Raw genomic sequence first — 11,694 nt, forward strand, 5'->3', positions numbered from 1 at the left:
AATTGAACAGTAAGGCCCAAAGGCAAGAGCAAGGCTAGCTAAAGCTGAAGGGGAGACAGCTCAAGAGTTCAAGAGCCCAAAGGCACAAGGTTGATAGGGCAGTGTGAGAATAAGGAGAGAAGACTACACAGCCAGGGAGGAGTCCCAGGTAACTAACTGTGAAGGCTTCCTCTCTCTGTCCAGTCAGCTGCAGGCAGGCTTTTTGGCCATGTGTCCCCCAGTCAGCGTTCGCCACGGGGCCAAGGGCATGTCCTGCCTCTATGCGGCCTGGCTATACCAGCTTGTCCATGGGACCAGATGAAGATCTGCTTTGCTTGCCTCAAGGCAGCTTTCCTGGTAGTTAAGAACATGCTGGAGATGGGAGACTGGGGAGAGGATTCGTGGCCAATTGAGCCCGTGGAACTCAAAGTATCTGTGCCAGATGCATGGCTGGGGATGGGGCTCACCTGGGTACAGAGCTATGGATATTTGCCACCGGTTGTCTTTATAAATGGATGGTGGCCTCGGGTTCTGTCATCATGGTTTAAATGGCAGGGACCCCAGCCTGTGCCCCCTGAACTGAGTCCTGAGGAAGCTGTACCCCTGGATCTGGGCCTGGAGGATACTGAGTTGACCCAGGCCCTTCCCTGGAGATTGGGTGTCTTAAGTTCCTGACCCCACCAGTGCATCATACCCCCTCTGTCCTGGTGGGGCATCTTCAAGGGGAAACCATGTCCTGGGCAACCTGTATTGTTGGAGTTGAGCCCCATCTGGCCCATGGACTTGGTAGTAGGAACCTGTTTGGTAAGCCTGAATTTCTACCTTGTTGTGGATGGCTTTGATACTCACTTGGTCCTGCTGTCATTGCCTCCTCACTGGGCTGTGAGGACCCAGGTCCAGTGCTGGCATGTGTTGCTGGACCCTAGTGGCTTTAGGATGGTCCACCTACAGAGTACACTTGAACAGCAGGACCTGCACCTCTGGAGGCTGAGCATCTTGGAGTCCTCAGAGCTGGTGCCTGCTGATTGCAGCCTGTGGAAAAGAGGCTTCAAGGTGCACTCCTGCCTGCCCTGGCACAGTGACACCCCAGAGGACTGCAGCAGGGAGCTAAGGAAGAGGCTGTTTGTCAGAGAGTTTGGCCTCAGAGGGAGCCAGTGCTACAACTTGTACCATTACTTCCTTGATAATCAGTCTGTCCTGTCCTGACCCTTCCCCACTTGGGAATAACTGAGGCACTGATGCTTAGGCAGGCCCCACTACCCAGGGGCCCAGGAAGTATGAGAGCCAGAGGTGGAGTGTTCTGAGTGCTGGGGAACGGTTGGTCTAGGCTGTGAGGGGGCATCTGGAACAGCCTGGGGGCTTAGGAACCTCAGAGGGAAGTCTGGCACGTTTTCCCATCAGGAGTCTGGCTTACCCTCTGCTGACTGTTCAGTGTTTGGAAGTTGAGGCAGCTGTATGTATAGTTGGAGTGTCTGTATCAGGTGTTGTGGGCACACGTCACAGATGTTGTACTAGCACGTGCTTGGACACTGACGCTCTGATTGACCTGGCATGTTATATTGTTAGATCCTGGCCTAGGCGGTCACGAGACCTGGTTTCAGGGTTAACTGTACAGAGTGTTTGTGCTCTTTGTCTTTATTCATGCTCCTTTGGATTGTTTCTGTTGAATAAAGTTGGTGTCTTAAATTTTATTATGTGTATCGTTTACACTCCACATACTGTCCTCATACCATGTACTTACAACAGCCAGAAGAGGGCATCGTGGGTCCTCTAGAAGAGTAACCAATGCTCTTAACTGCTGAGCCATCTTTCCAGTCCCATCATCAGTGTTTAATGGAGACCCTGTGCCGTTTTCCTCAGTGGGCCTTGATGGAGCAACCTCCTCCCCCACTTCTGGCTTCAGTGGCTTGAGGGCTTGTAGTCCCACAAAAGTGGAATGGGCCACAGTGGGTTTTGTTCTTTCTGAGTTACATGGGGAGTATGTACTTCCAGTCACAGTCTTCATAACCGGCAAGAGCACAGGGTTTGAAGTAAGAGCCCTGTGTTGAAGAGCTGCATGTCTTCTGATTGACACAAGTATGAGCCCTGGGAGTTAGAAGGGATCTGTGTACTGTTCTGTATGTCTGATTGGCTAGTGTGAGAGTGTCACACCTCAGCATTTGCATGCTTTGCACAGAGGGGAGGAAACAGCATGAGATAAGGTGCCCATGTACCTCATCAGTGGATACTGAATGGCCATTGTCTTCTTCCTGTGAGTGACCCAGCTAGAAATTTCCAAAGTTCTCTGGGTGTCTCTGGCTGGCATCACCTGGTGATTTAAGTGGTTCAGTTACTAAAGACAGAAAGGTCCCAATCCTGGAGCCATCTTGCTGGCCAGTTAACCACATGATAGGATCTGATTAAGGGTATTTGGGTGTTTTTGTTTTTGTTTTTGTTTTTAAACAAGGCTTACTATGTAGTCCAGACAGCTAGCCTCAAACTCGGGATCAGGCTTCTGAATATGGGGATTACAGGTGTTTGCCATAACCCCACCTCAAGCATTGTTCTTTTACCTAACTTTGAGTGTCATTTTTCTTTCATCTTCCAAAAGTGTCTTAATTCTTGTCACACGGGGTTCTGATGCTCATTCCTGGAGCGATAGCTCCACACTGTTGTATAAAGACCACACAGAACGGAGGCAGCAGCCTTGGTGTTGTCACCTTTGGCAGCCTGGAGCCTGTGGTCCAGTGGGTACCTAACTCCCCTCTATGTTCCCTCCTCTCTTTCCCTCCTGGCTAAGCCGTCAGTCACAGCAAACACGTTGTTGTTGTGTTTTGTCTTCATTGTTTAATTTTATTTTTATTATTAGTGTGGGTGCACATATGCCATGGTACACACGTGGAGGTCAAAGAACAACTTAAGGAGTCAGCTGTTTTCCAGGAGAGGTCCCTCAGGTCATCAACAAGAGGAGATTTTACCTACCAAGCCACCTCGCTGATCCTTAAACCCTTTTTCTGTGAAGGTCTTTTTTGGGGGGTCTTTTTGTTTGTTTTTCGAGAAAGGGTTTTTCTGTAGCTTTGGAGGCTGTCCAGGAAAGTTCTGTAGACTAGCGGTGAACTCAAAGAGATCCACCTGCCTCTGCCTCCCAAGTGCTGGGATTAAAGACATGCGCCTCCACCGCCTGGCTTGTGCAGGCTTTTTTAAATAAAAAGAAATGTGTTTGCTGATTGATTTGTGTCTGGTACGTGTGTGCACCAAGTCCAGAAGGAGGTATCAGATGCCCTCTCTCACTCTGCCTGTCCCTGAGACAGGTTCTCTAGTACCAGGTTCTGGAAGCCAGCACAACCCAGGTGTCTTTCTAAATCTACTCACTTCCTCAGAGCTGGGTCGCTGCCATGCCTTAGACAGTCAGCTTGTTGCATGGGTTGGAGGATTCAGATTCCAGCTTGTATGATTGTACAGTAAGCTGAGCCATCAACCCCCAGTCTTTAAAACCAAGTTGATTATAGTTATTTATTGTGGCAGTGTGTAGGAGTATGGGTGTAAGTGCACCACACCACAGCATACCTTAAATTGAGGTGACATCACATGACAAAATTGATACGAAAATTTCAGTGGCACTTAATATGTAGGATTATTCTCTCCTTGCACCAACTGGGTCCACGGGGTTGACCTCTTGCCGTCAGTTTTGTCACCAAGTGCCTTTCCTCACTGAGCCATCCCACTGGCCAGGCCTCTGTTTCAGATAATCTCACCACAGTGTGATACTCTGGGGAGTGGGGTGCATCATGCCGAGAGGTGGTCCCAGGCGCTCGCCGTCTCTGTCAGTGAACCTGTACTGACTCCTTAGTTCTCATCTAAAAATGAGAAAACAAATTGGATGCTCTTAGCAGCTTTGCTCACAATAGTAAAAAATTAGAAGCTAAATTCCCAGCAAGCCGTGAGCAGATAAGTTGTGGCAATCCATACATAGGAATATTACTCAGTGATAATAAATCAGCACGCTGTGCATTCCTACAGCATGGACAGACCTCAAGAGCATCATGCCACGTGAAAGAGGACTGTCAGAAGAGCACACATTGTGCGGCTATGCTTATGGAAGACATTCAGAGTAGACCAGTCCTTCAGGACAGCAGGAGAGCCCACTAGAGTCTGGGAGGGATGCTTGGATGGATATAGGGTTTCTTCCAGAGTGATGGAAACGTTCTGGAATTAGGAGTGGGGGCGGTGGCTGTGCTTACACCGTGAACTCATTAAGTGCCATTGAATTTTTTTCATATCAAATTATTTTGTTGTGTGAATGTCACCCCAACTCAAGCAAATGTTGCAGTTCTAGGGCGCTGGCCCAGAGAAGGGATCACCACCTTTCGCCAGAGCACCTGTGTGGAAAGCCGTAGTCTGCTGCCTATGGCAATGCTGGCCTCTGTGCTCCCACAATCCTGTGCCCCCTCCATTCGAAGCTGCACCATCATCACTCCCATTCGAATTCACCGCCTGCCAGGCTCCTAACGACTGTTGTTCCAAACACTGAAAAATATTTTGTTGTTGACTTGAAATTCACATTTAATTGAGTTTTGTCCTTCCTCCAAGATACCCCTGAACAGCCCACTCACTGCTCTTCATACACTCAGCCAAAGCCAAACACTGCACCCAGATATCCTGGATGGCTATATAAGCCATCTTCTCCACAGACCGCAACCTCCTTGAAGGGCAAAACTGTGATGTCACCTTTCTTTCCCAAACTAACATGATTGCCAAGCATCACCTCCAGCCTGAGTCTTGTGCCAGCGTTTCATAATAGGAACTTGCTGGATGCCCCCAATAGCCTGAAAAGTTGGCTGTACTTCTATTGCGTTTCATAGACGAGGAAACGGGGGTATGGGGATCTGCAGCCCTGGCTTCTTTGATCATTTGAATATCTAACCCAGAGTCTGACTCTGGTGGGCATGTGTTCCTGGAAATGGGATGGAGGAGTCCTGGAAAACAGCTGAGGTGTGCAGGGGAGGGGGTTGAGATGGTCAGAGTGACACATGAACCCTTGTCAGTTGAGAGAGAAGAAAAAGTACAATATGGTAAGTGCATTATTATCATTTATGATGACATTTAAATACATTACTAACTATACATGAAAAAGCCACATGTGGTCAGAGGCAAAAACAAAAAAAACAAACTTGGGAGACATTCCAGTCTTGAGGAAGGAGAGTGGGGACACGGAGGAGAGAGCGGTCTTCCCTCTTAAATATCAATCTGAAATAACTCTGGAGAAGCACTGTGGTTTTCTGACCTAGGGAGAGAAGGTGATTTACTCACCATATGAATGAAAAACTGAGGGTGATGGTACTGATGGTGGCGAAGGAGGCAGTGGTGGTGATGACAAAGATAGTGACTGTGGTGATTGTTTGTGCTTTAACACACAAGTCTTGCCATCGTGCAGAGCTAGCCACTAGTTAACAATAGAGGTCAGGCAGTGGGACCAGAAGACTGCAATGTTGGGACCTTATAATCTCTCTCTCCGCAGCAGGAGGCCCCTGAGGTTGATTCTCAGGGAACCTGAGTGTTGGGTTGTTTCAGCCTTCAATAGCTTGGGCATTTCTAGTCACGAACAGGGTCAGTGTTCAGCCCACCTGCCAGCCTCAGAGCTTCCATTGCTTGGGATTACTGAGATGTCTGAGGCTGTTTGCCAACCAATTGCCCCTCTCCCCAGCTGCAGACTGGTACTGGTTTTAATTGATTTCATTGTGGTCATCATCTCCCCAGCTGTGTCTCAGATCTGAGGGGCATTAGGCCCAGAGGCAGGAAGCTGCAGTGCCCGAGACTGGAAGCAGGGGGGAAAGGTGCACCTCCTAGAGACACGGAGTGGTTGCAGGCTCTGGAGTGCTCTAGTAGTGAACGTGAGTGAATCCCAGCTGTAGGCTGTGGCAAACCCACAGCACCCTGGGGAGTGTCCCAGCCACTGACGTTGGTGGGCTTCAAAAGCTATCTCTGCACTGTAGAGTTTGGGTTCCCTGGGGCCTGCCCAAAATGTCAGGGGTGCGTTGAAACCTAGGCTGCCCCACACTCAGCCTTCCCTCGCCTTTCCCAATGTTTTCCATAACAAATCGCTGCTCTTGTGGACCAGAATGGTAGCGAGGACGACCCCTGGTGTTTGAGCACCTAGTGGTTCACTCATGAAGTACTGGTCTTCATCAGTAAGTCAAAGAGCACCTGCATGTTTGTGCGCCTGAGAAGAGATTCCTGCCCCCCCCAAAAAAAACTGGCTCCTACCACAGAGCCTCATTTTGGCAGAGTGTAGTAACGCAATTAGAAACGAGTTCTTTCAGAGAAATTATCGTTATCAAACATAATGAAGCCATTATGTGCAGAGCAAAAGCTTTAAAAGTCACATTTAGGGAAACTACGGGCGTTGTGACCTGAGTGTGCCGTTCTGTGGTCCATGAAGTGACTCACAAATAGGTAGGGTGCTTCTTCGAACCCATAATAGATGTGGGGACTGTGGGAAGCATTTGCCTTTGGACAGTCCAGGTCTACGTGAGCATTTGAGCCCCTGTGGGCACTCGGGCTCCCCCTTTACCAGGCCAAGGCTGAGGTTTCCTGTGTGGTTTGGGGGCTCTGCGGAATCAAGGGATGAGGGGCTGGGCTGGGATTCAGCTTGGTGGTGGAGTACTTGCCTAGCTGTACCAGAAAGTACAGAGCCTGAGGCGGGAACCAGGATGTAAAGGGACACGGAAGTCGGACTATGTGTATGGAGTGGCACACTAGAGGAATACACCTCGAGCGAGGCGAGACCTGAGCAGAGGAGTGTGAGCAGAGGTGATGAGGCTGGGGGGACCACCCTGAGGCCTCATTCAAACCTCTTCAGTCAAGCCCCGCACAGAGCAATCTCCCTGCATTGTTTTCTGTGATGGTCTGGCTCCCGGTCCCAGAGGCAGGGGGGATTCATTTTTGTCCAGCATATGACCAGCACGGACCAGTCGGGGTTAGCCACTTCACAGGAGGTCTCTAACAGGCCTCTGCCACAGACAAGTGCAGAGTGGAGAGCGTCGCCCTATATCCCAAGCTTGCCTATGTGGTCTCTCCCAGAAGGTAATCGTGTAAAACTTCAGGGTGGCTACCTGAACCTAGGCTCCTGTTTAAACTTCGAGAATGTTAGTCGTGGCCCCAAGGTCGCCGCCGTTCACATTTACCGTAAGTCATAAATCTTTGAACCTCCATCTGCCCCCGGGGGTTATGTGAGGTGTGGAGGGTTTGAGCCCTCAACATGCACAGAGGTCCTGCGGTGCAGCCGAAAGGCAAAGTCAGGAAGCAGTACCGCAGCGGCGGCAAACACCTCTGTGGCCCCGACCTGGGTCCGCGTCCGGCGCCGGTCTCCGCCGAGGAGCCCGCACGAGGGCCACGGCGGGTTATTAATACCCGGAGCGCACATTCCCAGCTGGCAGCAGGGCAGGTGGCTGCAGCGGCTCGGGAGCGGGCGTGGCGGGGCGGAGAACTCGAGGAGGCGGGCGCCCCGCACACCGTGTGCCCGAGCCGAAGCGGGCTCAGGGCCGCGCGCCCCGCCGCCCCGCCCGCCTGGGAGAGCGCTCGGGCTTTCTGCGACATCAGCCAAGCTGCGGGCGCGCTCGGCGACGGCCACTGGGTCTCCAGTATCTGAGAGACAGGACGCGGGCGCCTCTCGTAAGCCCGGGGCTGGGAGGCAACCGATGCTTCGTGACCGAGGTGAGCGCACGGTCGTGGGCCGCACAACCCGGGCGGGGCGCATGGACCGACCAGGGCGGGCGGGGTGTCCGCCAACCGTGAACCCAGCTTGCGCCTCTCATCCCAGAGGGCGAGGGCCCGCGAGGGTCCCGGGAGCGCCAGAGCTCCTGTGCGCCGAGCGCGGTTTGGGGTCACTGAAAACTTTCACCCTCCCTGGACTGGTGAGGTGAGCAGATGAAACTAGGAGCTGCGCGCGTGGGGACCACGACTCCCCACCCTAGACCTTCTGCTTTGTCTGAGGGGAAAGAGACCTTCTAGAGGCATCTCTAGGCCTGCATGTGCAACTCCTGCCTTCTCTCTCTATTTCCTCTCAGAAAGTTCACCCTTTAGGCCTTTGCTTTTCCTGTAAGGCTAACCTAATCCACCAAGAGTCTCAAGAATACGAAGCTTAGAGGGGCTTTTTGTTTGACTTGGTTTGGTCTTTTGAGACAGGGTTTCTCTGTGTAGCCCTGGCTATCCTGTAACTCGAACTTTCAATGTACACCAAGCAGGCCTCAAACTCAGGGAGTTGCCTGCCTCTGCCTCCAGAGTGTTGGGATTAAAGGTATGCACTGTCATCCCCTGACTGAAACTTAGAGCTGTTTGTTTGTTTACATTTTCACCTGTGTGAGCACCACTGTGGCCAAGGAATGTGCATATCTAGATCCTAGGGATTTACAGTGTTCCACAGTGACACACACACACACACACACACACACACACACACACACACACACACACACACTGCTTTGACTGCCTGTTACCATGACCTTGTCAGTTAATGAACTCATCTTAGAGCCACATTTGAACTCCTGCCTGCTACTGTCCCTCAGAACTATGTCTCACCCAGACTGAAGCAGTAGGTCTTTTCGTTTCTGTAGCTACTGCTATTCGTGGTCTTTTGGGTTGTTTCAAACTCATTAGACATAAAGCTGCTGTTCTTTGGACTGTAAGTGGGATCCCTGTGACACGGTACACACCTGTTGTGCTTCATCGAAGTGCCAAACTTTTCCAAGGCTGCTGTAGCATTTCACACTATCAACTGTGGCTATTGAGAACCCTAGTTTTAACTCCATTGATCTCTCTGGTTATAAGCATGTAAGGAGTCTTTTTTCTGTCCTGCCAGCCAGCTCCCAAATAATGACACAGAGACTTATTAATTATGAAAGCTTGGCCTTAGCTTAGGTTTGTTCCTAACTAGTTCTCTTTTTTTTTGGTTTTTCGAGACAGGGTTTCTCTGTGGCTTTGGAGGCTGTCCTGGAACTAGCTCTTGTAGACCAGGCTGGTCTCGAACTCACAGAGATCCACCTGCCTCTGCCTCCCGAGTGCTGGGGTTAAAGGCGTGCACCACCACCGCCCAGCTCCTAACTAGTTCTTATAACTTAAATTAACCCATTTATGTTAATCTACGTTCTAGCACATGGCATTACCCGTCTTTCATCTTGTATCTCCTGTCTCCTTCCCTGTCTCCTGGCCACCTTTGTGCACCGAGATTCCTCTTCCTCTGTCTCCCTGGAAATCTCACTAGACCTCCAGCCTCACTATGGACATTCAGCTTTGTATTACACCAGTCACAGCGATGTGCCTTCACACAGTGTGCAAGCATCCCACACCACACAGGCACCGAGAGAGAGAGAGAGAGAGAGAGAGAGAGAGAGAGAGAGAGAGTGTGTGTGTGTGTGTGTGTGTGTGTGTGTGTGTGTGTGTGCTTTTTAGAGTTTCTTTGGTTTTGATTTGCATTTCTCTGATGGTAACAAACTGTGTAGAACATCTTTTCACTAGTTTGTGGCCTTTGGGGTATTTTCTTTCAGACATTCCTGCTCAGTTTTCCTCCCCCTCCCCCCACGAATAGCTAGTTACTCTTTTCTTTATGGTTTACAGTTCTTGCATTATTGTGTTCACTACTCCATTGATCGGATGTATATTTTCTCATCTCACTTTTGTTTAATGAAGTTCTTAATTTTGATGAAGTTTGGGGCTTTGTGTGTTTTTTTAAAGACTGGATTTTATTTATGTATATGAATGTTTTTGTTTGCATATATGTATATGTGCCTGGTGCCTGAGTAGTTCAGAAGAGGGAATCAGATTCCCTGGAGCTGGAGTTACAGATGGTTATTAGTGGCTGTAGTAGTTTAAATAAAAACAGCCCTATAGGCTCATAGGGACTGGCAGTATTGGGAGGTATAGCCTTGTTGGAGGAAGCACATCCTTGGGGCTGGACTTTGACATCTCAGAAGCTCAAACCAGGCCTCGTGTTTTTATTCTGTTCCTGCTGCCTGCTGATCCAGATGTAGGACTCTCAGTTATTGCCCCCAGAGCCATCTCTGCCTGCATGCCACTCTGCTTCTTGCCATAATGATAAAGGATTAAATCTCTGAATTGTAATCATACCCCAATCAAATATTTTCCTTTATAAGAATTGGTATGGCTATGAGCCTGGCGGTGGTGGCGTACGCCTTTAACCCCAGCACTCGGGAGGCAGAGGCAGGTGGATCTCTGTGAGTTCGAGACCAGCCTGGTCTACAAGAGCTAGTTCCAGGACAGCCTCCAAAGCCACAGAGAAACCCTGCCTCGGGGAAAAAAAAAAAAAGAATTGTTATGGCTATGATGTCTCGTCACAGCAATAGAACCCTAACTAAGACAGCTGCCATGTGGGTGCTGGGAATCCAACTCAGTTCCTCTTCAAGAACAGCAAATGATCTCTCCAGCCCCAATTAAGTTTGTTTTTAAAGTAATCTTTTCCTGGGTTATAGAGATCATTCCATGTTCTTGCAGAGGACTTGAGTGTGGTTTGCAGCAGCCACATGGTGGTTCACAACTATCTGTTACTCCAGTATCAAGGTATCTGATATTCTTTTCTGGCCCCTGGGAATGACAGGTTTGTATCCGGTGCACATACATTTGTAAAGTCAAAACACTCATACATATAAAACAAATAAATCTGAAAGAGGTCTGGGGGGTGTACTCTTCTTTAAAAAATAAAATTCAGGCACGGTGGCACACTTAGGAGGCAGAAGCAGGTGGATCTCTGTGAGTTCAAGGCCATTCTGATCTACATAGAGAGTTCCAGGCCAGCCATGGCTATAAAATGAGCCTTTGTTTTTGTTTTTTTAAATCATTTTCTGGGCAGTGGTGAGATGGCTCAGTGGTTAGAGTGCTTGCCTCCAAGATGGGTGTCTTGAGTTAGAGCCTGGAGATCTGCAGGGAAAAGTAAAGAATCAATCCCAGAGGTGTCCTAACCTCTGTATGAACACTGTGGCATTCACATATGTACACACCCACTCACACATGCACACCATGCAAGAATGTAATTTAAAGTTTTTTTTTTCTTTCAGAAAAAAAAAATACATTCCTGTTGTGGCCCATAATGTTTTCTTCCCAAGGTTTTTGATTGACTGCCCTCCCTCCACCACTGTGTATGCCATGTGAGGCAGGGACCCAGGCCCCTTTTCTTCATATTATAAATGAAAATCCAAAGGCCTTTACCTACTTTTCTATTGGAACTTTTAAGCTCAGTGGCTGTTATTTTTGTGACTGGAAGAAATCATCTTTTTTAAAGCATACAGTGACGTAAAATGAGAAACAGGACTCTTAGGTTAAGAGCTAGAACTTGGGACTCTTGTCTCTATCCACTGCTGGCGTCTTGCCTTGCTGTAACTAGCTTTTCAGAAAAGCAAAGGTCTTATGTTTGCATTGGGGTGGGACTGGGGCCCTGCTGGTGAGTATCCTGGGGACAGTGGGTCCTGATGGCTCTAGGGTCTCCCTGTATAGCTGGGGAGATGACACAAAAGGAGTTCTTTTGAGGGTTTCAATGGGGCAGAACTTGGGGAGCCCATGTCTCTTACAGAGGGACAGTGACTGTGTCCATTGCAGAGGCTGCTAGGCATGGAAGTAGGTGGCTGCCTTGTACCTCTTACACTAATCTTCTCTCACAGGACACATTTCCTACAGGCCCTCCTCACTGAGCAGTGGGACCCCCACCAGAAGCCCAGTGTGAGGACAGAG

At 49.5% G+C, this 11,694-nt stretch overlaps 1 pseudogene; it reads left to right on the top strand.

Annotated features, from left to right (window-relative positions):
- The first annotated feature begins 208 nt into the window (after nt 1–208).
- LOC100752279 lies at nt 209–1,185 on the top strand (annotated as a pseudogene).
- The last annotated feature ends 10,509 nt before the right edge of the window (nt 1,186–11,694 follow it).

This window comes from Cricetulus griseus, chromosome 7, assembly GCF_003668045.3.
Source record: "Cricetulus griseus strain 17A/GY chromosome 7, alternate assembly CriGri-PICRH-1.0, whole genome shotgun sequence".
Classification (NCBI taxonomy): domain Eukaryota; kingdom Metazoa; phylum Chordata; class Mammalia; order Rodentia; family Cricetidae; genus Cricetulus; species Cricetulus griseus.